This window comes from Pelmatolapia mariae, linkage group LG7, assembly GCF_036321145.2.
Source record: "Pelmatolapia mariae isolate MD_Pm_ZW linkage group LG7, Pm_UMD_F_2, whole genome shotgun sequence".
Lineage (NCBI taxonomy): Eukaryota > Metazoa > Chordata > Actinopteri > Cichliformes > Cichlidae > Pelmatolapia > Pelmatolapia mariae.
In genome coordinates, this window is record NC_086233.1 from 55989159 (window position 1) to 56013101 (window position 23943).

General features: G+C 40.4%; 1 protein-coding gene across 1 annotated transcript in view; it reads left to right on the forward strand.

Annotated features, from left to right (window-relative positions):
- The window catches only part of LOC134631471 (transcription factor Maf-like), a 45531-nt gene that overhangs the window by 20616 nt on the left and 972 nt on the right, over positions 1-23943 (forward strand). The gene's annotated exons all lie outside the window — the stretch shown is intronic.

Below are 23943 nucleotides of genomic sequence, written 5' to 3' on the forward strand. Positions count from 1 at the left end.
TATTACACTGTGAGACAGTGTGACACTTGTGTGACCATTTTCACAGAGTTCATATATAAAAGTAAACAGTATAAGAACAAAAAAAAAAAAAAACATATTGACAGCATTTGCATACCTAAACATTCATTCTGGATAATCTTGCCTGCTTAACCACAGATTTTAAATAGGAGGCTAATGCAAAAGTATTAAGCACTTAGATGCTGAAGGACTAAATAAGGAAACAAGTATTCTGAGGGACTGGTTAAGGCACAGCAGTAGGCATGAGACTCTCTCTGCTGTACAACTGCAGTATTGATATATGCTGCAGAGCCTGAGCTTACCGTCCCACTTTATTTCAATTAGCTCACAGGAAGCAGGAAATAACCTGCAAATCAATTGTCATTTCTATGGGACTGGGGCTGGAGGCTGAGATTCACTTTGTCCACCAATAAAAGATGATGTAGCCGTGAAGAAGATTAAAGGGAATTTCCTCTTCACATACCCTCACGCCGTTGTACAGTATATCATTAGCGTGTGATGTTTAGTGCTTCAAGGTTGTTATGGTTTTTCTCTGAAGTGCGGAAATTATTTTTCATGGTACAGATTCTCTAAAATAGCCTGGCCTCGAATAGTAAGTGATCTTTTACATAACCCAGAGTGCTACTCTACAGCCAAAACATGTTGCAAGTCAAAATGCAAATTTGCTCGATTGCACTTTGGTCTTTTGAGCATCGTTGAAGAAGATGTTTCAACACAGGATTTCTCCGGGGCCTCGGGGCCCAATTTAAAGAATATATATAATAACCACTGTTGGGCAAGTTACTTTGAAAAGTGATTAATTTATAGTTACTTCTTCAAAAAAGTAACTGAGTTACAAGATTCTAAAAGTAATTAATTACTGGAAAAGTAACTATTGCGTTACTTTTTTAAAAAAAAAAATTAACCCTCTGGGGTCCAGGGTATAACTGGCCATTTTTCACTACTTTTGATTTTACCTCCACATTTCACTGTTAAAACCTATTTACTTTGCCTTGTTTGGTATCATCCTTTTCAGCACAACCTCACGTGTCTGAATTTACAGTTATGTTTTCATTTTGATATACTGTATTAACACAATTGATCTAAAATCAGAAAAAAACCCCATAAATTCCAAGTAGAAAAGGTTTTTTTACTGTAACAACCACAAACATGTTTATTGAATCATATTTCATAACTTTAAATGCAAATATAAATTGCCAATTTTAAAATCATATGCACAAGTTTTGCAAACTAAGTTATTTGCAGCCATTTACCTTTTACCCTTTTTTAAGTAAACATTTCAAACTATTTACAGAACAATCAGCTGTTCTGCATTCAATAAGATGCTGCACAAATTATTTGTACCACTCCAAAAAAATAATTTCTGTCCACTATAAAGGAGAACATCACAGCCTGATACCTGGAGACAGCAGTCACCTCATTGTTCTGACACACAACACAAAACTATCCACAACACTACACACTAACTACAGAGGACAACACATTAACTACACACTCCAAACACACTAAACGTCACAAATCTCTCACATCTCAAATTTCGCGCGCTCTCTCTCTCTCTCTCTCTCTCTCTCTCTCTCTCTCTCTCTCTCTCTCTCTCTCTCTCTCTCTCTCTCTCTCTCTCTCTCTCTCTCTCTCTCTCTCTCTCTCTCTCTCTCTCTCTCTCTCTCTCTCTCTCTCTCTCTCTCTCTCTCTCTCTCCTAAAACTTCCCCCTCTTTCTAAACAACCAAATGTCATGTTGCCATATCATTTTTTGATTGATCGACATGGTACATTTTTCCACCAACACGAAAGGGTTTTTTTGGTCATAAGCAGAGAGTGCTTGCTGCGCTGTCCTTAGACAGTAAACGTGACGAAAGTATTCAGGAAAAACACGCGTATATATTGTTTATCATGACTCTGGTTTTACGTGGCCTATCAACACAATTAAAAAGTGGTATATATCACCTTGTTGCTTTGTCATCTTGAAGTGGTCATGTGATTGGCTTACCACGACTACTTTATTCTTCCTCAGTCAAACAGCAGCAGTCATGCAATTGTTTTACCCCCTTAGCTCCAGGTGTTGTGCTCGAAAGTGATCGTCGGGCAGAAAGTGATTGCCGCACGCGGGAGTGCGCAGCTGCTTAAAGCTGTAGCGCCCAAATTACTTACAGCTACTTCCTGCAGCTGATATAAAATGCAGTAAGCTGAACACAGCTTCAACTGTCTGTTTGTTGAAAAATAGTAACGCGACCGCACAGCATTTTCTTGTTAGTAACGGTAACGGCGTTGTAACAATAGGAATAGTAATTAGTTTCATTACTCGTTACTGAAAAAAGTAACGCCATTTGTAACACCGTTACTTGTAACACCGTTATTCCCATCACTGATAATAACAATATGAAAAATTAAAGTGCTGCTTTCAGTGCAACTCCTATTTTTACACTGCTCAGTGGAAGCTCTGACCACTTGCCTTCTTGTTTTTAAATTCACCGTAGACTTCAAACTTGCAGATGAAACCTCTCCTTTCTTGTCAAGGATTACCACTGGTTGGAGTTGGGTTTCTAGCTATGAGCCGAGACCAAAAAGCAGAGTTTAGTGAAGAGTTTTATAGTGCCAAGCCCGAAGCCAGCTCATCAGGTGAGGAGTGTTGTTTTTTTAAGCAGTCACTGTGTAGTACATTGTGTATTTATCTATCTGACTGTCAACTTGCAGTTAGAACCTTAGAATATTTGCACACCCCATAGGAGCTCCACCACTTATGGGGGTTATGCAAGTCTGTGGGTCATTCTCAGAGATGGGCAATAACGTGTTACTGTAATCCGATTACTTTTTTCAAGCAACGAGTAAAGTAAGGGATTACTATTGCAAAAAAGGTAATTAGATTACTGTTACTTTCCCAGCACTCTGCGTTACTGTGTTACTAAACCGTGATTTCGTTTGCGAGAGTGTCTCATGACAATGACGTAAGTGAGTGCGACGTTCGTGGCAACAGCTGTGTGCAGATCAAAAATGGATAATATAACGAGTGCGGGAGAGAGTATGAGTGTGCAGCATTTAAAGCGTGGAAGTACTGACCTTACTTTGAGTTTGATTCCGTAAAAAGTGACAAAAACATTAGCGTCCGCTGTTCACTGCGTGGGAAGAAAACTTCTTTTTACAGCGAAAAAGCCCCTAAACTTCCGAGCAAGCATCGAGTACGCTACCACGGTAATGTGAAATTCACAGAGAAACTCGCGGATTCTTCCACTGACCGCTGCAGCATACCTGCACCAGGGTAAACCTCCGCCTCCGCCTGCCCCACTCCTGCTAAACAGGTGAAAATAGAGCAACAGGACCACTGAGTCTTTGATTTTATTTATTTTCTGCTGTGTTTTACGTGCATCTATTTGGAAGAGTGAGTGTAAACACAAAAAACTATTTTATGTGCTGGAATATGCAGAAAATAGGTTTAAATGTTAAACAAATTTCTTCCAGTCAGAGAATGTTGCATATAATTTAATTTTTGCTTGATGCATAAAGTTAAAAGATTAAAACTAATAAAACTAGTTTTAAAAAGAGACATTTTCATTGGATTACATTTTATATGATGGATTATGCAGAAAAGGTAGAATTGGGCTGAAAGATCTATTGCTTTATTACCTATTCAGGTTGTAAATAATGTTTTTTAAAAAGTAACTAAGTAACTAATTACTTCTGAAAATAAGTAATCAGTAAAGTAACAGGATTACTTTTGGGGGAAGTAATCAGTAATTAGTTACTGATTACTTTTTTCAAGTAACTTGACCAACACTGGTCATTCTTGAAAGCGCAGCTGGAAGAGGTCCAGCGCTGACCAGTGAGAGAACCTTGAAGGTGGAATTTAAAGTGGATGTGGTTCAGTTTTTTGTTAATAGGCAGAGTTGTGAAACTTTATGATTGCACCTCTTCCCAGTGAGAAATGGCAAACGGTTGAAAGTTGTTTTTTTTCAACATGGGTATTCAGTAGAAATACACCACTAACATTTCATCCCAGTAGCTTTCTCATTCATAAAAACATTTTTTTTTATGATATAAAGACAATCTATCTTTGTGATGGATACTGGCGCTTACATTAAATCAGACTTGGAATCACACCACCAAAATAAATGTGATGAATGCTGATGTGTGCTTTTAATGACCAAGCACAAAACTGTGCAGTGACAGAAAGCAGAGGAGCAGGAAACTGAATATGCTCCGTGAAACACACTGGAAAGCTTTTAGCGACGGAGGTGGGGAAAGGGAGGTCAATATGGATTGCAGCTGAGCAAGATATAGAAGGTTATATGGTGTATGATCATATCAGAAAACACAGTTATGTATGCACCCCACTTTACACCGTGTCACACACACAAACCAGAAAACACTGGGACGCACCACCGAGTGATTTGTTTGTGTTGTTGGTGCAGTGGACTGAAGCTATGGAGGTAGTAACTGTTTGATGGTAGGCTTTATGGAGACACTATATAATGCCTGTGACAGTTTATTCAGTGCATGTCAGGATGAGGGGATTTGTGACACTACAATGGTTGGAACACTCCTGCAGCCTTATGCACTTATGCACCCTCCATTCACAGCTCCAGTGGGAAAAATGAGTGAAGGATATGTGAATCTGTTTGCATGTTAAATGCTGTAGAACCGTGCACTGTGCGACGCTGAAACAAGGCTGTATTTCTAAAATAAAACAAGCACTAAAGTCAGATGCTGTGGAAAATGACAGAAATATCTCTTATTTCATTTAAGTTTCTGATTTGAATGGAACATAATACCCATCCCTCTGACACACTCGAGTAGACACAAATGTCTGAAACAGTTTAAAGAGAGATTTTTTTCCTCTGCTTTTCAGCTCCGGTGGCAGGCGATTGCAAACCAGACAAGATCGTTAGACGGTACATTTTCTTTAGAGGAAAAAAAACATCTCCCTTTTCTTTTTTCTTTTTTTGCACTAACTTTTTGTCCAGCTAGTTATTCCCAAAGGTCCATTAGCCGAGTTCTCATTGGTTCTACTCTTGGCTGGATGCTATTAGCCCTGTGATTGGGTATTGAATTAGCCTGCTGATTTTGTATTGAAGGAGTGAAGACTGATGAGAGGATTTGGCTAAGCTTTCTTCTCTAAACCTCATTACTCACACTCAAAGAGAGCAGAACTGGAAGACACACACACAGACACGCACACCACTCACAAAGACATGTACACACAGAGGTTTCTTTCCTACTTAAATTCACGCTTTTCTATCAAAACTTTAACAGTTTAAACCACGGTTGCCTCCAGGTAAAGGAGGATTTCTTTTTTTCAAAAATACACCTGCATTGCTTTCTAAACTCACCTTTCACATCTGCTGTAGATAAAACAGAGTCAAAACCACCAAACTAATGTGTCGTGCATGTATGAGCAAGTGCTGCAGAGGCTCGAGACACTGGGAGACAACCTGTCTGCACTGAAAAGAAAGCCTTCTCAGCCCAAGAGAGTGCTGCATGCAATTGGAGGCTGCTAAGGAGAGAGATGTGTGAAAGACTTTGTGCTGATTTATGCTGTGTTTCATCCCACAATAAAGATTATGGATGATGATATTGATTTAGCCGGGGCTATGGCCATGACTGCACTCGGGCTCTCAGGTTGGAAAGAAGAGAGAATTTAGCTCATTAACATTCTCAGACATAGTGAGGAAGCCTTCTGTCGGTGATTGTGTGCAGATAAATGTCTGTGTCTGTGTGTGTGCACGAGACTTAGATCATCCTCTGTATTAGCGGCACGACTCTTCCCTCCTTTAGTGTTTGTGAAAGTGATGAACCCCATCCTGTCCTCCTCTTTCCTGAGCCCGAGAGTGAGCAGCAGGCGTTCCCAGCAGCACGGCGCAGCAGACCAGGAGGGAGGGATGAAGTTATTGACTCCACTTTGATTTAACCTCTCCTGCCTGATCCTCAGAAGCTCGCAGACACATGCAGATTTGGGAATTCTCAAAATACCAGCCGCCTTCTAAGAGATGAGCATGTTAAAGATGCCATTCAGAATATACTACTGGCTTCAGATCCTTTTTATTTTGATGAAAGTGGCTATACCACAGTGTAGAAATGAAGACACTGCTTTCAAAATTTTACAAGTATACACGTTTGTAGCTAATAATCAAAGGTGGCAATGCTTTACTGTGCAAATTTTTTTAATTTATTGTTAATTTATAACATTTTACTTTGCTGACAAATTCATAAATAAATGTTTATATTTACTTACAATTACATTATGTGTGCTTAGTCTTTCATAAAGTGTTTAGGATGTCACCATTTCGGAATTTATATCATTTATAGCGATGGGCAAGTCACCTCAAATATAGACTCAGTTACCTGTTTTATTGCTTTGCAGTGAAACAAAGTCCTTGAAATATCTGTTACATTACTTTTGTTAACTTGATGCTTAACAACTCCAAAGCCTCTGTTGTTATGTTGTAAAAAAAGAAAACACTATATTACAGTACATCCAGGTCAGGATAGCGACAGGCAGGGGTTAAAATGGGCCAGAATGGGCACCTCCAGTTAATGAGCAATTAAATAAGGAACACGCTCCATTCTCTCTCTTTTTAAGCAATTATTTTTCCCACACTGCACTGCTACAGCTGATCTCATCTGCCAAATCCCATTTTAAACCCCTGGAAATAGGCTAATACAGACTGGTTTCAAGTTGAAGGAAAACCAACACAAAGTGGACACTGTCAAACAGCCAGTGCAGCAAGTCTGTACTGCAGGGATGAAAACCTTCCAGAAGGCATTCGCTCATTTGCTGTGGTAGTAGAAAAGCCATAAAGTTTTTTGTTGAAAAACGTGCTGGGGGACTAGAGAAGCAGAAAGTAACTGAAGCAGGTGCTCTTGAGTAAATTAGCTTGTACAAGTCTGGTGTAAATGTGTTTCTTAACTTGCATATATACTGTACACTATGCTTGTAAGTATGTATGTTTCTCTGCACGTGTTGGCTCGGCTAAATGCTTCTGCACAGTGCTTAAATATCCGCAATTTGAGACCATTTCAGACTGAAACAACAGCTAATAATTAGGAGTAATATCACTGAGTGCTGCTATGCTGAACACTGTTAGAGTTGTTGAACAGGACAATGGCGCCAAAGTGCACTTCTCTTTAATTAATTACCCGCTTTTGTTTCTGGAGGCAATACACAAACACACACACGTGCACACACATGCACAGACACTCAGAAAGAGGCAAGAGTTTGGTTTTTAGAGGAAAAAGGAGGAAACGAGGGAGAGAGGAAGAGGGTAATATCAGCAGGCTATCTATCCTCTCTTCCACTGTGCATCCCAATCCTCTTTGGAAATAACAAATGCATAAAGGAGCCACAACACAAATATATCTGCCTGGCTCAGATAGATAGTGCTATGCTAGAGTTTAATACCCTTATGTAAACCAGTAACAATCAAGCCCTAACACACACCCCCACATCACCACTAAGGGGACAATAAGGAACACGCTCCATTCTCTCTCTCCAGATATGAACAGAGAGGAGTGATTGTGTGTGTGTGTGTGTGTGTGTGTGTGTGTGTGTGTGTGTGTGTGTGTGTGTGTGTGTGTGTGTGTCTGTAAGAAAGAGAGAGAGAGCGAGAGACCAAGATGGGGTATTTTTTTCTTCAGCAGATAGTGAACAATGCCGTAGCCCAGATTGGTTGGCTCCCCGATGCTTCTTGTGGTGGTTGTTGTTTCAGAAGCAGAGAGTGATATACGCCCTGACCTCAGAGACCACAGCACGTCTGAAACTCTATTTCATTCATCCCTCACTATCCACTCTTTTGATATCTCACTTTATCCCTCTGTGCCAATTTGTTTTTATACTTTGCCTCCTCTCTCATCCTCCTGCTTCTCCCTCTTTTTTTTCCCCTCTTCGCTAAAACTGACAATTCAGTAGACAAAGAGAGGAGTGACGCTAAAACCGAGGAGCCCATTTGTCTAAAAATGTTGCACTGACAAGCAATCTAAACCAAGGAAAATACTTGAGGACTTACACATTTATCAAATTAATTTGTGTAAAATATACTGCACCTATGGCAGGTTTACTTACTTTGGGATGCTCGTGGGGGGAAAAAAAGTGATCTGACAACTGTAATATATCTTGACTTCCTAAATAAAATATGAGACAATTTTGCATCATTTCCCGACAACTCACATGCACATTTTGACCAAGAGGGAGAAAAACAACACAGTGTCTCTAGAGGTGGATCAATATGATTAGTATGCCACGCATGTATGTGTGAGTGTACGCGTGTGAGTGGGGGGTGGTATAGACAGGACTTACAATAGCAAAGGTTAATATCATATATCAACTGCCATCTGCATACAGCTCCGAGGGAGAAAAACACTCTTTGTCTCTCTGCTTGTAGGGTTGATCACGCTAGGATTATATGCCGGTTGACATTTCACACTTGAAAAATTTGGACAGTTTCTTGTAGGGCTGTGGAGAGGGCAGCCATCGCAGTTCTGCAGTTTAATGCCACGTATTGTCCAAGAAAAAGTCATTGTTAACTCATTTGTTAACACTGTTTCTAACAACCATTTTTGGCAGACTAAGAGCTAAAGGAAAACTACTTTTCTTGTATTGCATTATCAAAACTTTGCAGAGGCTTTCTAATGCTTGCAGCCTCTGCATACAATCAAAGCATTTTCTACAGTTTCTGTCAAACAATAACAAGTTGCAGTGCGCGACTGGCCGTGGTCTCAAAGATGTAAAGAATCTCTCTTTTCACTGCAAGCTCAGCGAGACATGAGCAACATCTGTAAGCCAAGCACACGCCGAAAGTGAAACCCAATGCAGACGCAGACAGACAGAGAAGTCTGGATCGCATATATGTGTGTGCGCGCATTGCCGTTAATGTGTCTGCATGTGTGAAAGCATGCCTTGAAGTTTTCCCTGATCATCAGCCTTAATGCTGCACTCCCTTGCCATATAGGACCCTGCTAGGAAACCATCAAATATTTATACAACATTATCCACGATCCTATAGGCTGTAAGTACGGCAAACACTCTGCTGACTTTCTGTAGCATTACATATGTTCGGTATTCAAGCTCCGGCCTTGGTTTGGAGCCGTTACAGATTCACTTTGGCTTTCATCCACCACCAGGTTTTCTTCGGGGACCCTTGGCTGGTTATGCTGAGGACCCACTGGGTAAATTACACAGTGACAGTCACAAATACAGTTTATAGCTCTCACTGCTGGATTTGTGACAGCTTTTTTTCTTTTTTGATCTAGTGATTCAAAAACAGGATGGCTGAGAAATAAAGAGGGACAAAGCGAGAGCGTATTAATTCTACATCCCAGAAGCTGAATGGCTGCTGCTGTTCTGAAGGTTGTTTTATGGAGCAGAAACAGCCACATCTTTGTGTTGTTTTCTCCCTGATTGATTGCAGTGGCCCGAGGCTCCTCGGAGCACGCTGGATTTTGTCTGAGTATTTACTAGAATGTTGGGAGGATAAAAATCACAACCCTAGACATCACACTACAGAGCCAGAGTGGCAAATACAAACAAACAGAGAGGCAGAGGAAGCCCACACAGACAGATAAAGGGGAGCGCGGGAGAAAAGATGCAACATACGGCGCACTTGCAGCACGTGTCGCTGCAAGCATCCTGCTTCTAAAAGAAATTTAGAGCATTTTTCTTTAAACCATTAGTTGAGAAAGCTATTAAATATATCCGTCTTCAAATACTATATAAATCGTGCTTTCCTGAAATTGAACCATTTGCAAATAAATGAGATTCAAAGGCCTCGTTGTTCGCAGCAAGTATCTATAGCTGGAGAATTACCACCTATGACTTTATAGAGATTTTATCTGTTATTTCAATAGAATTTGATGGCTTTGGTTCAGGTGGTGGAGCATTTTGATCCATGGTCCCGCCACATGCAGAAGCATCAGTGGGCCAGTTGCTGTACTATAAGTTACTTCCGTTGTGTTATTAGTGTGTTTGTGAAAGAGTGAATTCGTAGAACTCCAGAGGTCAAAAGGTGATGCCGAATGCCAGCCACACAGCAATGAGGGGGGCCGTCTGATTTCAGTCAAGGATCTGTGCTGATTGTTGAGTCTAAATGAAAGGACAGTTATTTCAGCAACACAAAAGAAACATAAATGTCAGCAGAAGCATAAAAGAAACCTTATATTTGTGACTAACAAACCACAGCTTACCTTTAATCATCTTCTTTGATCTTTTTCCCATTTACCAGGTCAACAGTGTTTGTTATCTTCAAGTTCTTCTATGCAGATAAAAAAATGCTGTGACAGTCACAGTGCTTTCAAATAGGTGCATCTAGAAGACACTGGGAGAATATACGTGACAAACATGCATTATAAAATATAATGGCACGTTCCAAAATAGAAGATGGAAAAGATGTATATTTTAACCAGGACAACTGTACTTACTTTCAAATATAAAAAATGTAGGATTATTCCATCCATATTCACTCAGATTCACTATGGAACCCTCCATAGGCTGAATTTGTAGCTTTTCTCCATCACACATTTCTAGAGGGAAAGCTACAGTATGATAAATAATAAATGTTTCTCCTATCGTCTTAACTTTGGACACCAAACTGTAAAACACTTTGTTGCACTCATTATAAACATCTTCTGGAAATGTCATGTTTTATGTTTCGTGACAATTACAGACATGCAAAATTCTCCACGACAGCTCAGGCTGATATGCCAACACTTATTCTACAACCAGTTGGTTTCTGTGTGCATATACAGTAGGTGATGAAAGAGGGAGGTGGCCTGTTGGAGCTAAACTGGCACTCAGTGTGCAGGCTGTGATATGCTGTGGACAGGACAGCCCTTGGCTCTGTCTGTCAGCGGGTGAAGCCCCTGTGTGCAGCAGGGTGGATGAAGCTCTTTAGGGTTCCCCGCTGTTGGAGGCCTGTCATGATGACAGAGACAGACTGACACAGAGGGGCAGAGAGAGGCTGCAGCCCTCCAGTTTTCTCTTTTTATACCCATCCATTCATGTTTCTCTGGTCTTCTCATTCAGCGTCTAACAGTCTCTCGCCTTCCCCGCTTTGTCTCAGAAGCTGCGATGGAAACAAGCTGTGGGTGTTGTGAAATTAGTAATGTTTGTTTTTCATTACTTCTTGCTCTAGCTGATGTGGTTATACTAAAAAACGTATTTCATGCCGTCTCCGTTCGTATCGTACTCGCCCCTACGCTTAATTCAAATCAAAGTGATCTGTAACTAGTTCTGTTTCATTTTTTTGTTCCATGTTATGAAACGTTTTGTGAAACTAAGTGTTGCACTTTTATAAAAGACAGAAAAAAAATTCTGAAAATATCAGAAAAGCGCACAAAGATACTGCGCGTAAAGTGTGTCAGCCCCAGATGCTATACTGGCGTCAGCATTAAATGCATGTGCGTGAGTTTGTGTGTGTGTGTTTCCATTGTATGTCAAGCAGTGTGATTTACTGTGGGAGGGGAGCTGATTGCGTAATCTTACAAACATCAAAATGGTGCTGCTCAGATGATGATCTGCCCACACTGCAGATTACTGCTCAGATTAACACAGGATGAACACTGGGAGGGTGTCAGAGGAAACAACCCCAATTTCTACATCTCAGTGTTTCCTTACTACTTGTATGTGTGTGTCTGTTTAGGCGTATGTGTGTAAGTGTCACAATATGTGTCATTGAAAATTTATTCTGAAATGTGTCAATATGTTTTGTGCGCTTACTATAGCTGTTTGTGTGTGTGTGTGTGTGTGTGTGTGTGTGTGTGTGTGTGTGTGTGTGTGTGTGTGTGTGCACGTGTGTGTTTGTATCGCTGCTCCTGTCTGTCTGTAGTGTGAGGGAACACACACACACGCTCACACACCTCCTCCTATAGCCTGAGGGGTCTAGCAGCTTATTATGAGTCCTTAGTGGGAGAGGGAAGAGAGAACAAGAGGCCGACTACACTTAAGTGGCAGCACAGAGCACAGACAGGGAGATTTACTTCTCTTATTCCAGCACACAAAGATTTAAAGGAGCTCAGTATGTGATTAAGAGAAACTACTTCTATAATACTATAATGCTTGAATGTCTGCTGGCGAATGTAATGATTAAGAGAGAGTGTGTGTGTGTGTGTGCGTGGTAACATTTCCTCCAAGAGGCTGAATATTAGTGGGAATCTGCAAACAGCTGCATTTGTGGCTGCTGTGATTGTTTCCATTTGATGAATGCCAAGTTTCTCTCTGCTCGTGTCTTTTTTCCGGTCTGGCCCCTGTCTGCTGTCTTTTCTCCCCATCCCCATTCTGTCAGCAGCCACGCTGAGAGTGTGTGTATATGTCTTTGTGTGTGTGTGTGTGTGTGTGTGTGTGTGTGTGTGTGTGTGTGTGTGTGTGTGTCCATTCCCACTCTGTCAGGTTTATTTCTGTTATGTTTCTTAATTAGCTAATAAAGGTCATGGCATCTCTCAGTCGGGGGGGGCGGCGCATGCAAATGAGCCAGAAGGTCAGATGGATTAGTGACCGCCTCACACCGGCCAAATATAGACACAACCGTGCTGCCATACAAATACCTGCAGCTATTAAAGCATCGTGCCTGTACCAACACGGTCCCAGACACACATACTGATATACATCTGACTGGTTTACTCAACTGTGTTTATAAGCAGACAGTGTTAGTGCGGATGTAGTCTTGGCAACTGTAAGTGTTGGTTTGGGATTTTTTTGTGGGTTTTTTTAGGTCACTGTGTTTCACCAGAAAAACAGTGATCCTTAAACAAACTATTTAGATATTTATTTAGCAATGACACCATGTGGCAGTGCAGCTTGGAACAGGCATCAAGAAGTGCAAGAAGTCTTCTGCAAATTTGTGTGTAATACTGAACATTTCTAACATTACATGTCACAATCAGTATTCCTAACTATGTCACATTAATGCTAAATGTGCATTGTATCATAGGAATTCTTATAGTTGCTGTTTATAACGTTTGAGTAAAACTGGATCTTTGCTGCTTCTATTTGCCCAGCAGTCAGGTGGTTCTTTAACCACGGCACAAGTTTTCCCAGCTAAACTATTTGAACATTTTTGCACTGGAAGATACAAACTATTATTTTTCTAGCCCATTTGACCGGAAACAGGTTTTGTTCCACAATTTAAAAAAACACTTAGTGGTATTTTTAGTTATATACATAAATGCTTAAATGCTTTCATTTCCGTGTGTGTGTGTTTGTGTCTGTGTGTGTTATCATTTCATCCTGATGCACAAGATAAGCACATGCTTACTGCTTTTACTTGAAAGCGCCTCTCTCGCGCTCTCTCTCTCCTTAACAGTGGAGTGCTCTCGTGATGCACTTGTCTTCATAACATGTGGTGCATGAATGCTTGCGTAGATAAGATAAGAGAGGAGGTGCGGATGCTGACACAGTCGGCGCTGTAGTGTTGCAGTGGATCTGTTACACCTCTAGGTCTATCACCTTTCGCAGCAGAGCTTGTCTCAGTGTCCTTTAGCCCTAAATCACCGGGCTGTCTCAATGTGTGAACGCTCTCTCTCTCTCTCTCTGTCCCCCCTCAGGTCTGTAACTCATCCTGTCTGTCTCGTCGCTCTCTTCCTCCCTCTCGCTCTGCCTTTCCCATAAGTCACTGGGTTTCTCTTCATTTCTAACCTGCTCGCTCACTGCTCCCTCATAGCCATTCATAGTTATGTCTTTGTACCACTTGGCTCCTCTTTCTCTTTTCTTTGCTCTCGCTCGTCTCGACGAAATTTTCATATCCGCTGAAGATCTGAGTCACAGAAAAGACTCTCGTTGTGCACTTCCTCCAAATCCCGCCATTCATCTCTTTCTCTCCTATGGGAGGTTGTCTGGCTGCCTGCCTGACTTACAGCAGGCTGAGTGATGGACATGAGGCGAGACCCAGTGCATTACGCTCCTCTGCAGCAAAGCACAACAGAGACCAGACACTACTGTATAATACTGTGCTGAATACAGAACGACGCACACAGGAGGATGATAGACAAAAACTGAACTCAAGTAGTGAAGGAGTGATAAACAACTCGTCACTCTGAGGGGAAGAAGGGTGCTGGGATCTTAGGTCTTTGAGCTCATTATGTTAATGAGCGAAGATAAACGCAGCGCGTGAAGAAACTCTAATAACAGAGATGAGTATTAATGCCGAACTTTCACACGCATGATGAAAACAGATGTGAGAAAGAACACCTACTATCTTGAGTTGCAGGCTGTTTGGCCTGCGGCATTAAAAGTGCAGCTAAGAGAGTCAAACTCTGTCAGCATCATATCTTGTGCTGAGCAGACCTTTGTAGGAGATGATAGAGAGAATGGGACTTTCTTTGTTTATATCCTTTCCTCCTTCACCACCTCCTCCTCCTCCTTTTCTTTCCCTCAGTGTTTATCCCAAATCCAGCTGTTGTTTCCAACACGTGCTCCGAGCCTTAGCTGCCCTAAAGTTAAGAAACAAAACACATTCATTCTGCAACACCTCCTACAACATACACATACCCAGAATAAAAAAAATGCACTGCTCCAGGAGTGCGTTTTACAGACGCTCCATCGAACCCTTCTCACTCTTTAAAAGTCCAGCATTTTTTGACGCTCTCCGCGATATTAGATCCCCCCTGAATATTTTAACGACCCTTGCTTCCCGCTTGTCATTTCGCTCCCTTTTTATCTTTGAATATGCCAGTTATTTCACACCTGTGACCCCTACTCCCTTAAACCAGAAGTCATTCTTTCCCCAAAGCCTTCTCTGACTTTGTCTCTCTTCTCTTTTCCTTCTCATGATTTTCAAAATTCAAGCATGTCTCCCTGTCTTCTAAACGTGTCTGTACACCCTCGGGGCACGTAAGATTTAAAGCCATTTTCAGAGGAGTTGAAAAAGGTCCGATCCATAATCACCAAAAGTACCTCTGCCTTCTGCAGAATTACAATAGCAAGCATTTAAATGACCGAAGTCCATATCTGTATCTCCCGTATATCACTGCCGGTCATGACTCATATACTGCGGGCCGAGCCGAACCACACGCTTGGTTTCAGTTTCACGTTAATATCCTTCAGATTAAGTGGTGGGGTGGCCACTCCATCGCTGCGCAGCATGTTCTCTTCTTGTTTTCCATGCAGACACAATGGAATATAATTAGTCGATAGCTGCTTTGCACTCAGGCCTCTGCATGTTGCTAATAAATGCTAACAACAGAGAGTGAAGCCATATGTCATTTGCTGCATTAGCCACTGTACAGTTTTGTCAGGGAGACTGCTTGCAAGTACATTACATACATTAGCAACGTTTCCAGTCTCTATCAGTCCTCTGATTACAATAAATGCTCCCTCGCATTGTAACGATGGCCTTCGCAATAATGGGCCATAAATTAATACAGTGCTCAGCAGTAAATACTATTATGCTGTTAGTGTTTACAGCATACCCATGTATATGTAACTGAATCGGTGGATAATCACTATTCACAGAGACAGTCCTTCCAACACAGCAGACACTTACTGTCCATTTGCTGGGACAGTGCCCCTAAATGTCGCTGATTTCAAGAAGGGACTGATAAGTGCATCACAAGCTGAGCCTTACGACTGTTACAATACACCAGCAGTACACTGGATCTCTTTTTTTTAATCTTTACAGAACAGGGGGCAGCTGTGAAAAGCTTGTTAAGGTATAATTCACTGCTCTGTCTGTGTCATTTGGGCCTTGTATTATCACTGAGATCATTCCCACACGCACAGGAGCGCGGAAGCCCTTTGAGTGAATGGCAAGCAAGCATGTATGTGTGTTGGGGGTGCTTCCATATGAAATGTACACGAGGGTGAATCTCAGTGGTGTTAATGGCTTTTTAAATGTCAGGGAAAGTCAGGGAATGATAAAAGAGAGATCTGTTATCCATGTCCTCATGATCACCACGGAGCACGCCGCTGTTCTCACCTCGCTGAGGAGCCTTCAGCTTGTGTGTGTATGTGTGTGTGTGCAGGAGTAGTCCAACTTCAATCCCTGCTGATGCCAGCATGATTTATGCACCAATCAGATTAGCTCTGAGAGAGAGGGCGAGACAGTGCGAGAAAGGGAGTGGGACATTAGATATTCGGCGACTTTCTGGTTTATAGTGATTTTCCGAATACAGACTTTGAACAGCTAAAAATCATTTCATTAATACATTTTTCTTCTTCTACTCGTATTGCTGTGCATTCATCACTGTGTTAATTTTTTGCTCAATACAGATGGATACAGTAGAGACGAGGCATTGTGCCTGGAGGAAAGTATTTATGCTTTTGTGCTGAGTAACGAGCCAGCTGAATTGGGGGGGAAATTAAATCAGTATGTTTATTGTTCATAAAATATATCTATATCCAGATGTAAAATTAAAATAACTTAGAAGAAGCTACATTCAGCTGATCCCTTATTCATAAGAGGTAGCTCCACATGTGTGATTTGCCGATCTTTTTATGCAGGAAGGCCAGCCTGATTCAACTTGGAATCAAACTGGAGAACTTTTGCTTAATAATACATTAAAAGGTCCATAAAAGGTTATGAAACAATTATCTGTTAAGTGCTCTAGGTTTATGGTGGACATTCAGGTGAAAGAAGCTCAAAAAGATTAAACAGAAATGGTAATAATGAGTGCAAAATGATATACACGGGAAAAAGTAAGTGTAAATAAAGGAGTCTAAATGATGGTCAAAGTTAAAATACAATTTTTAAAAGCTAAAATAAAATTTCTTGGTTTGTTTTATTGAATATTATTTCACTTTTAACTTTGTGAAACAAAACATATTTTTACAATGTTGAAAACTGATAAATAAATGATAAATTCATCATTCGGGCATAAAAGAGACACATGAAACTTCAGTTTGGAGTTTTAAAATTTTAGTTGTAGGTCTTTTCAGTTTTAAGTACACAAATAAACACATAAAACACAAATAAAGGTAGAAAGTATTGCAGTAGCCTTCTGCTGTTGATGCAACAGATTTAATGCATCATTAGGGCCACCATTGTTTCCTTTCTCCCCTCGCTCTGGCTCTTTCATGGAGACAAAATCAGTTTTCGCTCAGTATCTCGAATCCTCATTAAAATCAACACAAACCATGCTCTCTAAAATTAAATCTTTGTGTGTGTGTGTGTGTGTGTGTGTGTGTGTGTGTGTGTGTGTGTGTGTGTGTGTGTGTGTGTGTGTGTGTGTGTGTGTGTGTGTGTGTGTGCGGTTTGCCCAGCACCCTGGCCTGCTCTAACAGAGGGTTGAGTGATGTCACAGCAGACTGCATTTTAATAGAGAGGGAAGCAATTAGAGAGGGGACAGGCCGAGAGGTGGAGAGATGGAGAGGCTGTCTGTGTGACACGTAGTGCGCTCAGTTCACACACACAACACACACACTCATTACTAAGGATGAGTTAATTAATTGCACAGTGATTCACGGTACTTGTAATTAATCTCGTAGATATGTGAGTGTGTTTTTGAGAGGTGACTCTTCTCCCTTCCATTTATAATTTACACACACACACACACACACACACACACACACACACACACACACACACACACACACACACACACACAGAGGTACAGGCCAGTCTTTCTTAAGGCTCCAACACAAAAATTATATTATCTGCTTATTACAGTTGTTGTTGTTATTGATTATATTGTTCTTAAATATATTTATGGCCAATAAAACCTATTCAATCAGTGAGCTGACATATTTTGATATTTTGATATTTTGATACACAGGGTTTGGCATGATTTGTTACTTTTCCAATTGTTTAGTAACTTAAAACCTATGCAGTTTCTTTTTCTAGCGTTTTCAAAATTGTGTATATCTCTCACTGTGTAATAAATACTGAAAAAAACATAATAAGACATTTTATGTGTAATTAAAGGAGTTGGATATGTCTGAATAGAAGGTTTCCAGAAATGCTGTCTTTGTTTTTTATTTGGTTAAAATAATTTTCAATCGCGTAGCTGTATCTGATATTGCTGTGCTGCTGCTGTCACACAAAGTATCTTTGCAGTTTGTATATCAAGTTGTTGTGATGCAAAGCTTTAGGATTTAGAGGGAAAATACTTTACAATATCCCATGAGGCAGTATAAGAATGAACATGAATAGTTCAAACACAAGGTTGCAGTTGTGTTTTGAAACCAAAAGTAAGTCAAAAGTTGAACTATTGTGTTGAGTTTTCCGTTGTAGATTGTTGTGATAACACCAATATGGTGATATCACATCGTGCAGTGATTGAAAGAGAAAAATGCATCATGTTATCATTTATTTACCTTGTAGCACTCGCGTTACTCGTGTCCCTGCAGAAATGACTTTTATTCCTCTCCAGAGCTCTTTTCATTTCTTGGGAGGAGATTATACAGTTAAGAAATTAACTGTATTAATCTTGCTCTCGTCTCTACCCATGATCCTTTGCATTCATCAGCAGGAGCGGGAGTGGTGGAGCAATCGCATTTGGAAATTAAACAAATAAAAAAAGTTGAAGATAGCTGAGTGAGTGATGAAGCCAGCCAATTGCTAGCAGCATAAATCTCCCCCTGTCACCACCCCACCTCTGCCTACACACATTTGGATATTGTTATGATTTTACCGTGTTTGCATATATGAGCCTAATTTATTAGAATCAAACACCATCAAGATTATTTACAAGCAACTGCTGGTCTGCTGCCAATAAGCCCATTAAGTGCATTGTTGGAGAGTGGTTATATGATCAAATACACAATAGTAATTGTGAGTGGAGAGAGGCCAGAGTGATTCTCAATGAGGTGATTATCTGCGTGCAGGTTATTGTGCTGTTTCAGCATGACATGTAAATCTGCATCGTTCCATCAATCACAGAGCCCGCTGTCAGCAGAGTGATGTGTGAAAATGACAATGACAACCCCAAAGGATGAAGAAGGAAAAATCTGAATGACTAGTGCTCAAAACAAATTCATTTTTATGTGTCAAAGAACGATAAGAGTTTTCTTAAGTGGATGCAAACTGGGTTCCAGTGTCTTTGTCCTTCTGTTGGCCATTTATTAGTACATCACAATGTAACTTGTGAAAATGAATGCAAAAAGAAAACACTACAAAACACAGAAACACGCTGACCAGCTGTAAACAGCACAGACTGTGATGGCAATGCTTCAAGGGGACAACAAACAAATTATATAACAATAGCTGAGACATGCTTGTTATTAAGGCTCTTTTGGTGTTGTTGAGGTTATGTATATGTTTGTTTTTCTTAGCTTTAATGGCATGATTCGCATATTGGTTTAGTTTAAGTATTATTTTTTTTTATAGGGACAAGTCTGTTACATGAACCAGGCAGTATACCACAGCCTAAGGCAGTTTGCACTGCCCGGTTGTCTCGATTGTTTTTAAGAGCTATTTAAAGATATGCCATTTTTAAATTATCCCTGTGCTTATGTAATTGGTAACTAGTAAACAAATCAAGTAAATTATGCGGTTCCTAAGAGTACCTAAAAAAGTGAAAGTTGGCTATAATAAAACATTCCTAACAGCAATGAATAAAAAAAAAATCAGTAACTTCCAAAAGTTGTATATCAAAGCTGGACTGAAGAAGTTTCAGCTGACCTGAAATGTAAAGTCAGTTCTTGAGTGCTTCTGCGTATAGAAAGTCAAAGAAAAACAACCCTCCCGATCTGCTGGTCCATGACCAGACTAATTATTAGTTTTAAAGTTTGTTAAATACAGTACAATGTTCATTTTGCAAATTATGGTTGTATGTTGAGTAAAACACATGATATCAAGTAGGGTACGCTTTAGGGTGGGGCTCCTCTAAGATTGACCACATAAAGAAAAAACCAGATATGACCTAAACGTATAAGCTCGGCTGTCCAAACAGGGTTTCACAAATCAATGAGTGACATCACAGTGACTGTGGCCATCCTTTATATACAGACTGTCGCATTTTTTGTCTTTTTGTTTTTTTGAAGTGTTGTTGAGCTCGGCTTTCAGGGCTACCATGGCCACCACTATAGTGCATTACATGTATTTAAGCTACAAGGAGATATGAGAGTATTATTGGTGGAAGTCTGTAATATTGTTTTATTAGTCCTTGGATCAGATAGTTTCTGAATTCAGACTGTTTTTCAGCATTTGTGAGAAATGTTACCATTTAGAAGACTGCTAAGGAAAACTTTATAATAAAACAACATCTTTTTTTTCTTTTCTTTTTTTTTTTAACATAAACTAAAAGTTGTAAGAATAGTTAACCGGCTCCCAGTAACTTGAACAAACCTAATGTTTTTTGTTTTTTTTTTTATTTGGGTTTCCAAAAATATTTTGCACTGTTGAGCTGCTTCAGTCATATTCCCATGACTGTACGCCAACAACAGGCACTCACACATACAAACACACACACAGCAAGTGAGAAAAAAGTGACATAAAGCAGGGGTCTGGGGCTAAGTAAGCAGTACACCAGGTTATGCGTCATTTACCGCGGCTCAATAACAACCTTTCTCCCTGCCCGACACACCTGGTCACACAAAATGACACATGCTGTCCTTTGAGAATGCTCACAGACACACACACTAAGCATATCTTTTTTCACCCTATGGCGGCCTTAACCAGACACATTACATCCCCACTCAACTATCTGCTCGTGACAGATGTATTTATGTAATGGTTTTGATAGGTATTGATTCACACGGCGGAGCCAGTTAAGAAACAGAAAAATGAGATTTTAAAATCAACATGGCTGAGGGGGGTGTTTGGTGGAGATGATAGCTAAACAAGAAGATGAGTGACATGAGAGAGAGAGAGAAAAAAAATCATGTCAAAAGTAAAGCGAGGAAAGTCATGCCAGCGAAACCTTCAGAGGAAGACACTCAGGTGGAAAGCGCTCACGAATTTGATTCACAATAAGAAAGATCTAAGAAACATGCACAGTGTCTCTGGCAGTGTGTGTGTGTTTGCAATGGCATGATCGTGTGTGTGTGACCTTGGCTTGGCCCGGTGGTAAAGTGGGGCGTCAAGAGAGTCAGTGTGTGAGCAGTCAAGCGTTCTCCCTCAGATTAGCAGGCTTTATTACTGCCACCAACCACTGGCCTGACAAATCCTCTTATTTCATTTTACCTTCCTCTACCTCTGCCTTGTTCTTTCCCTTTTCCTCTCACTCTTTTATTTCACCTAAAACCTCCTCCCTCTCTTTCCTTCCAGCCCTGCATACGCTAGCTTTGCATGCTTCACCTTGCACCTCTCCTGGCTCCCTCGCAAGTTTTCCCTCACAGCGTAACAGCCCTATTTTCTATTTCCTCCCTCTTTTCTCCCCATTGTCTTTCAGTCTTCCGGACGGCTCTGCTGAAAGCTACACATTTCTTTTTCTACCTTTCTCCACTCCACCTCTTGCTCTGCTCCTCCCTCTATCTCCTTCCCACTCCCTGGCTCTCTATAGTGTGATGAATCTGTAGACAGGGGCTAATAATTGTACTTCAGCCCAAGTGCTCATTTTTCTTTGTGTTTGAAAGCTGTGACAGGCAGGAGCTCCTTCCCCCCCCCCACCCCCCTGTCCCTTGTATCCCCCTTTCTCTTTCCCTTTTCTTCCTATCCTCACACAATGGGTGAGTAAAATAACTCAGGGTTTACAAGGTCATGCTGTCTAGCGGTGAGGACTCGCTGGGGATTTGGGAGTGGAAGGATTTCCTCAAAGGTGCCGTGTTGAGACTTCAATAAAAAACAGAAAGTTATAGATTGCACGAGCAGATCTACAGGGGGAAATAAGTGCATTTGATAGTGAACAAGCTCAGTAAACTTGGATTCAAATGTTACCATGACTATGAGTCTTCATGGAAGAATAAATGATAAACTAAAGCATTGCCATGGATTAAAAACATCTACGTTTGCATGCATATTACACATATTTTTTTTAATCATTTAAAAGAGAACTCACCTTGAAATGCTCCACTTCCTGCCATATGTGGCAGTTGCATGATCTTTACAATGCATTCTTTTAATAACAATAATGTGCCCCCCAAAAAAGTCTATTTTACTGCTTTTTATTCATTACATCTCAGAAATCAATGGTACAGTAATGACATAGAGAGACTGGGGAAAAAATGTCTGTTTTTGTAATACTGCAACAGAATTAAAGTATTTCTTTAAGAATCTGCAAACAAGACATAAAAACATTTTGACAGGCACATTTTTATATTAAAGTGGGCTAATTAAGTGGAAAGGAGCCTGGGGAAATTATCTTTTAATTTTAAAATATATATAATTTAAGACTCTATCAAAAAAGCAGCCTGCAAGCAATCCAAATCGTGAGATATTGAAAGAAAATCATATTTCCATTGACTCTGCTGTGGTACTTTATGAAAACTGATCATCAGTTTTCATCCTAATGCCATCCTCAAAAGAGAGAGATTAAAAGAGAGCAGTGGGGAGGGAGGATAACACAGAGTAAGATTTTATTGCCTGCTGTAGTTAGATGGTAAATTTCCTCCTGGCAGATATTTATTGGGTTAGTTGAGTCTAGAGAGAGCTTTAACATTGATTGTGATCATTAAATATATCCGCTCGAAATGGCAACATGGCATTCCTTCGGTCGATGGAGCCAATAGGAGCAGAACAAAGGCATAATCAAATCAATCCTCTCATAATTATTCTTTGAGAGGTGAAATTAATCACAAGAAGAAATAAAAACAATAATGGAAAATGAAATGATCAGTCGTAAACAATTACTGCCCAAATTGAAATAAACTCAGTGAAGGGGGGAAAAAAATCAACTGTAAATCCGACTAATTAAAATAACATTCTAATGTATATCGGTTATTTGCTTTACACAGGCTTTCAGTTATTACATTGTTGGGTGTCGTTATTCTAAGAATTGGAATAAAGAGAAAAAGAAATGAAGAGAAACAGACTGCGACCGTGTGTGTGTGCGTCTGTGTGTGTCGAGCCTTAACTGTTGGGTCAAAGGATCAAGGTCCTCCTCTTGTGAGAGTCGTGCTTCTCCTTCTTCTCTGCTCGCTGAGAGGAAGTGTAGCATATTGATTAGCTATCAGATGATTCCGATAGGGCCTGATCGATAAGACTTTGCATGAAAGCCAGGCAGGACCCTCCCACTTCACTCAGGCGCACACCCACGGATCTGCCACTGCAGTGCACACCCGCATACAAGTCTAGTTGTTTGTAATTCTCCTGAAGATTCTCGTTCGAGTTCTGAATCTGGCCCTTCTGTCAAAGGCTTTCTTAAATGCTCAGCTTACATAGAATTGCGACTGATAGACTAAGCCTGCACTTTTAGTTGAGAGCGGCGATATCTGTAGGCCACAAATGGTTGACGTACGTGTATAAAGTGCTTTAGCTGGTGTCAGACTGTGATAAAATAAAATTTGCAGCACTTCTGAGATTTATCAGTCAAACTGATGTGTTTCCAGCATACAGCCTTCATCATTAGCACCAGTTTCTTGATATATAGTCATAAACAGCATTATGGTTATTTTATTCTGAGTTTCTCCTCCAGCAGAGAGGTTGGGGAAAGCGGGCTAACATTACAGAAGTCCCAGGTGTAGAATTACACTCTTTAAGATCATTTCAGGAGGCTATAAGAGCCTACAATAACATAACTATTTGAACAAGTCAGAATCCCTTTGAATAAGATTATATTTCAGTAGTGGTGAAGTGTGAGAACAAGAAGTGAGACCTACTTTTTAGAGGCCCAATACAGCAAAAAAAAAAAACCCAAACACCTTTAATAAACTACATATGAAGTCAACAAAGACAAAACAACAGAACACATCAGGGCAGGCCAACTAAATCAAAATAAAACAGAGGGAAACTAAACAGCTGACATGCTTAACACACTGGCAAGTACGTCTGCTCACAACTTAATCAGGCACACACTCGGGAAGGGGAAAACGTCTCTCACAGAGGCTCATGTCAGCACATACATAATATGCTCTGTAACTGATTGACAAGTAGGCAAATTCTCATGTTTGCCAAAGTATGGCCATGAAAAAAGGC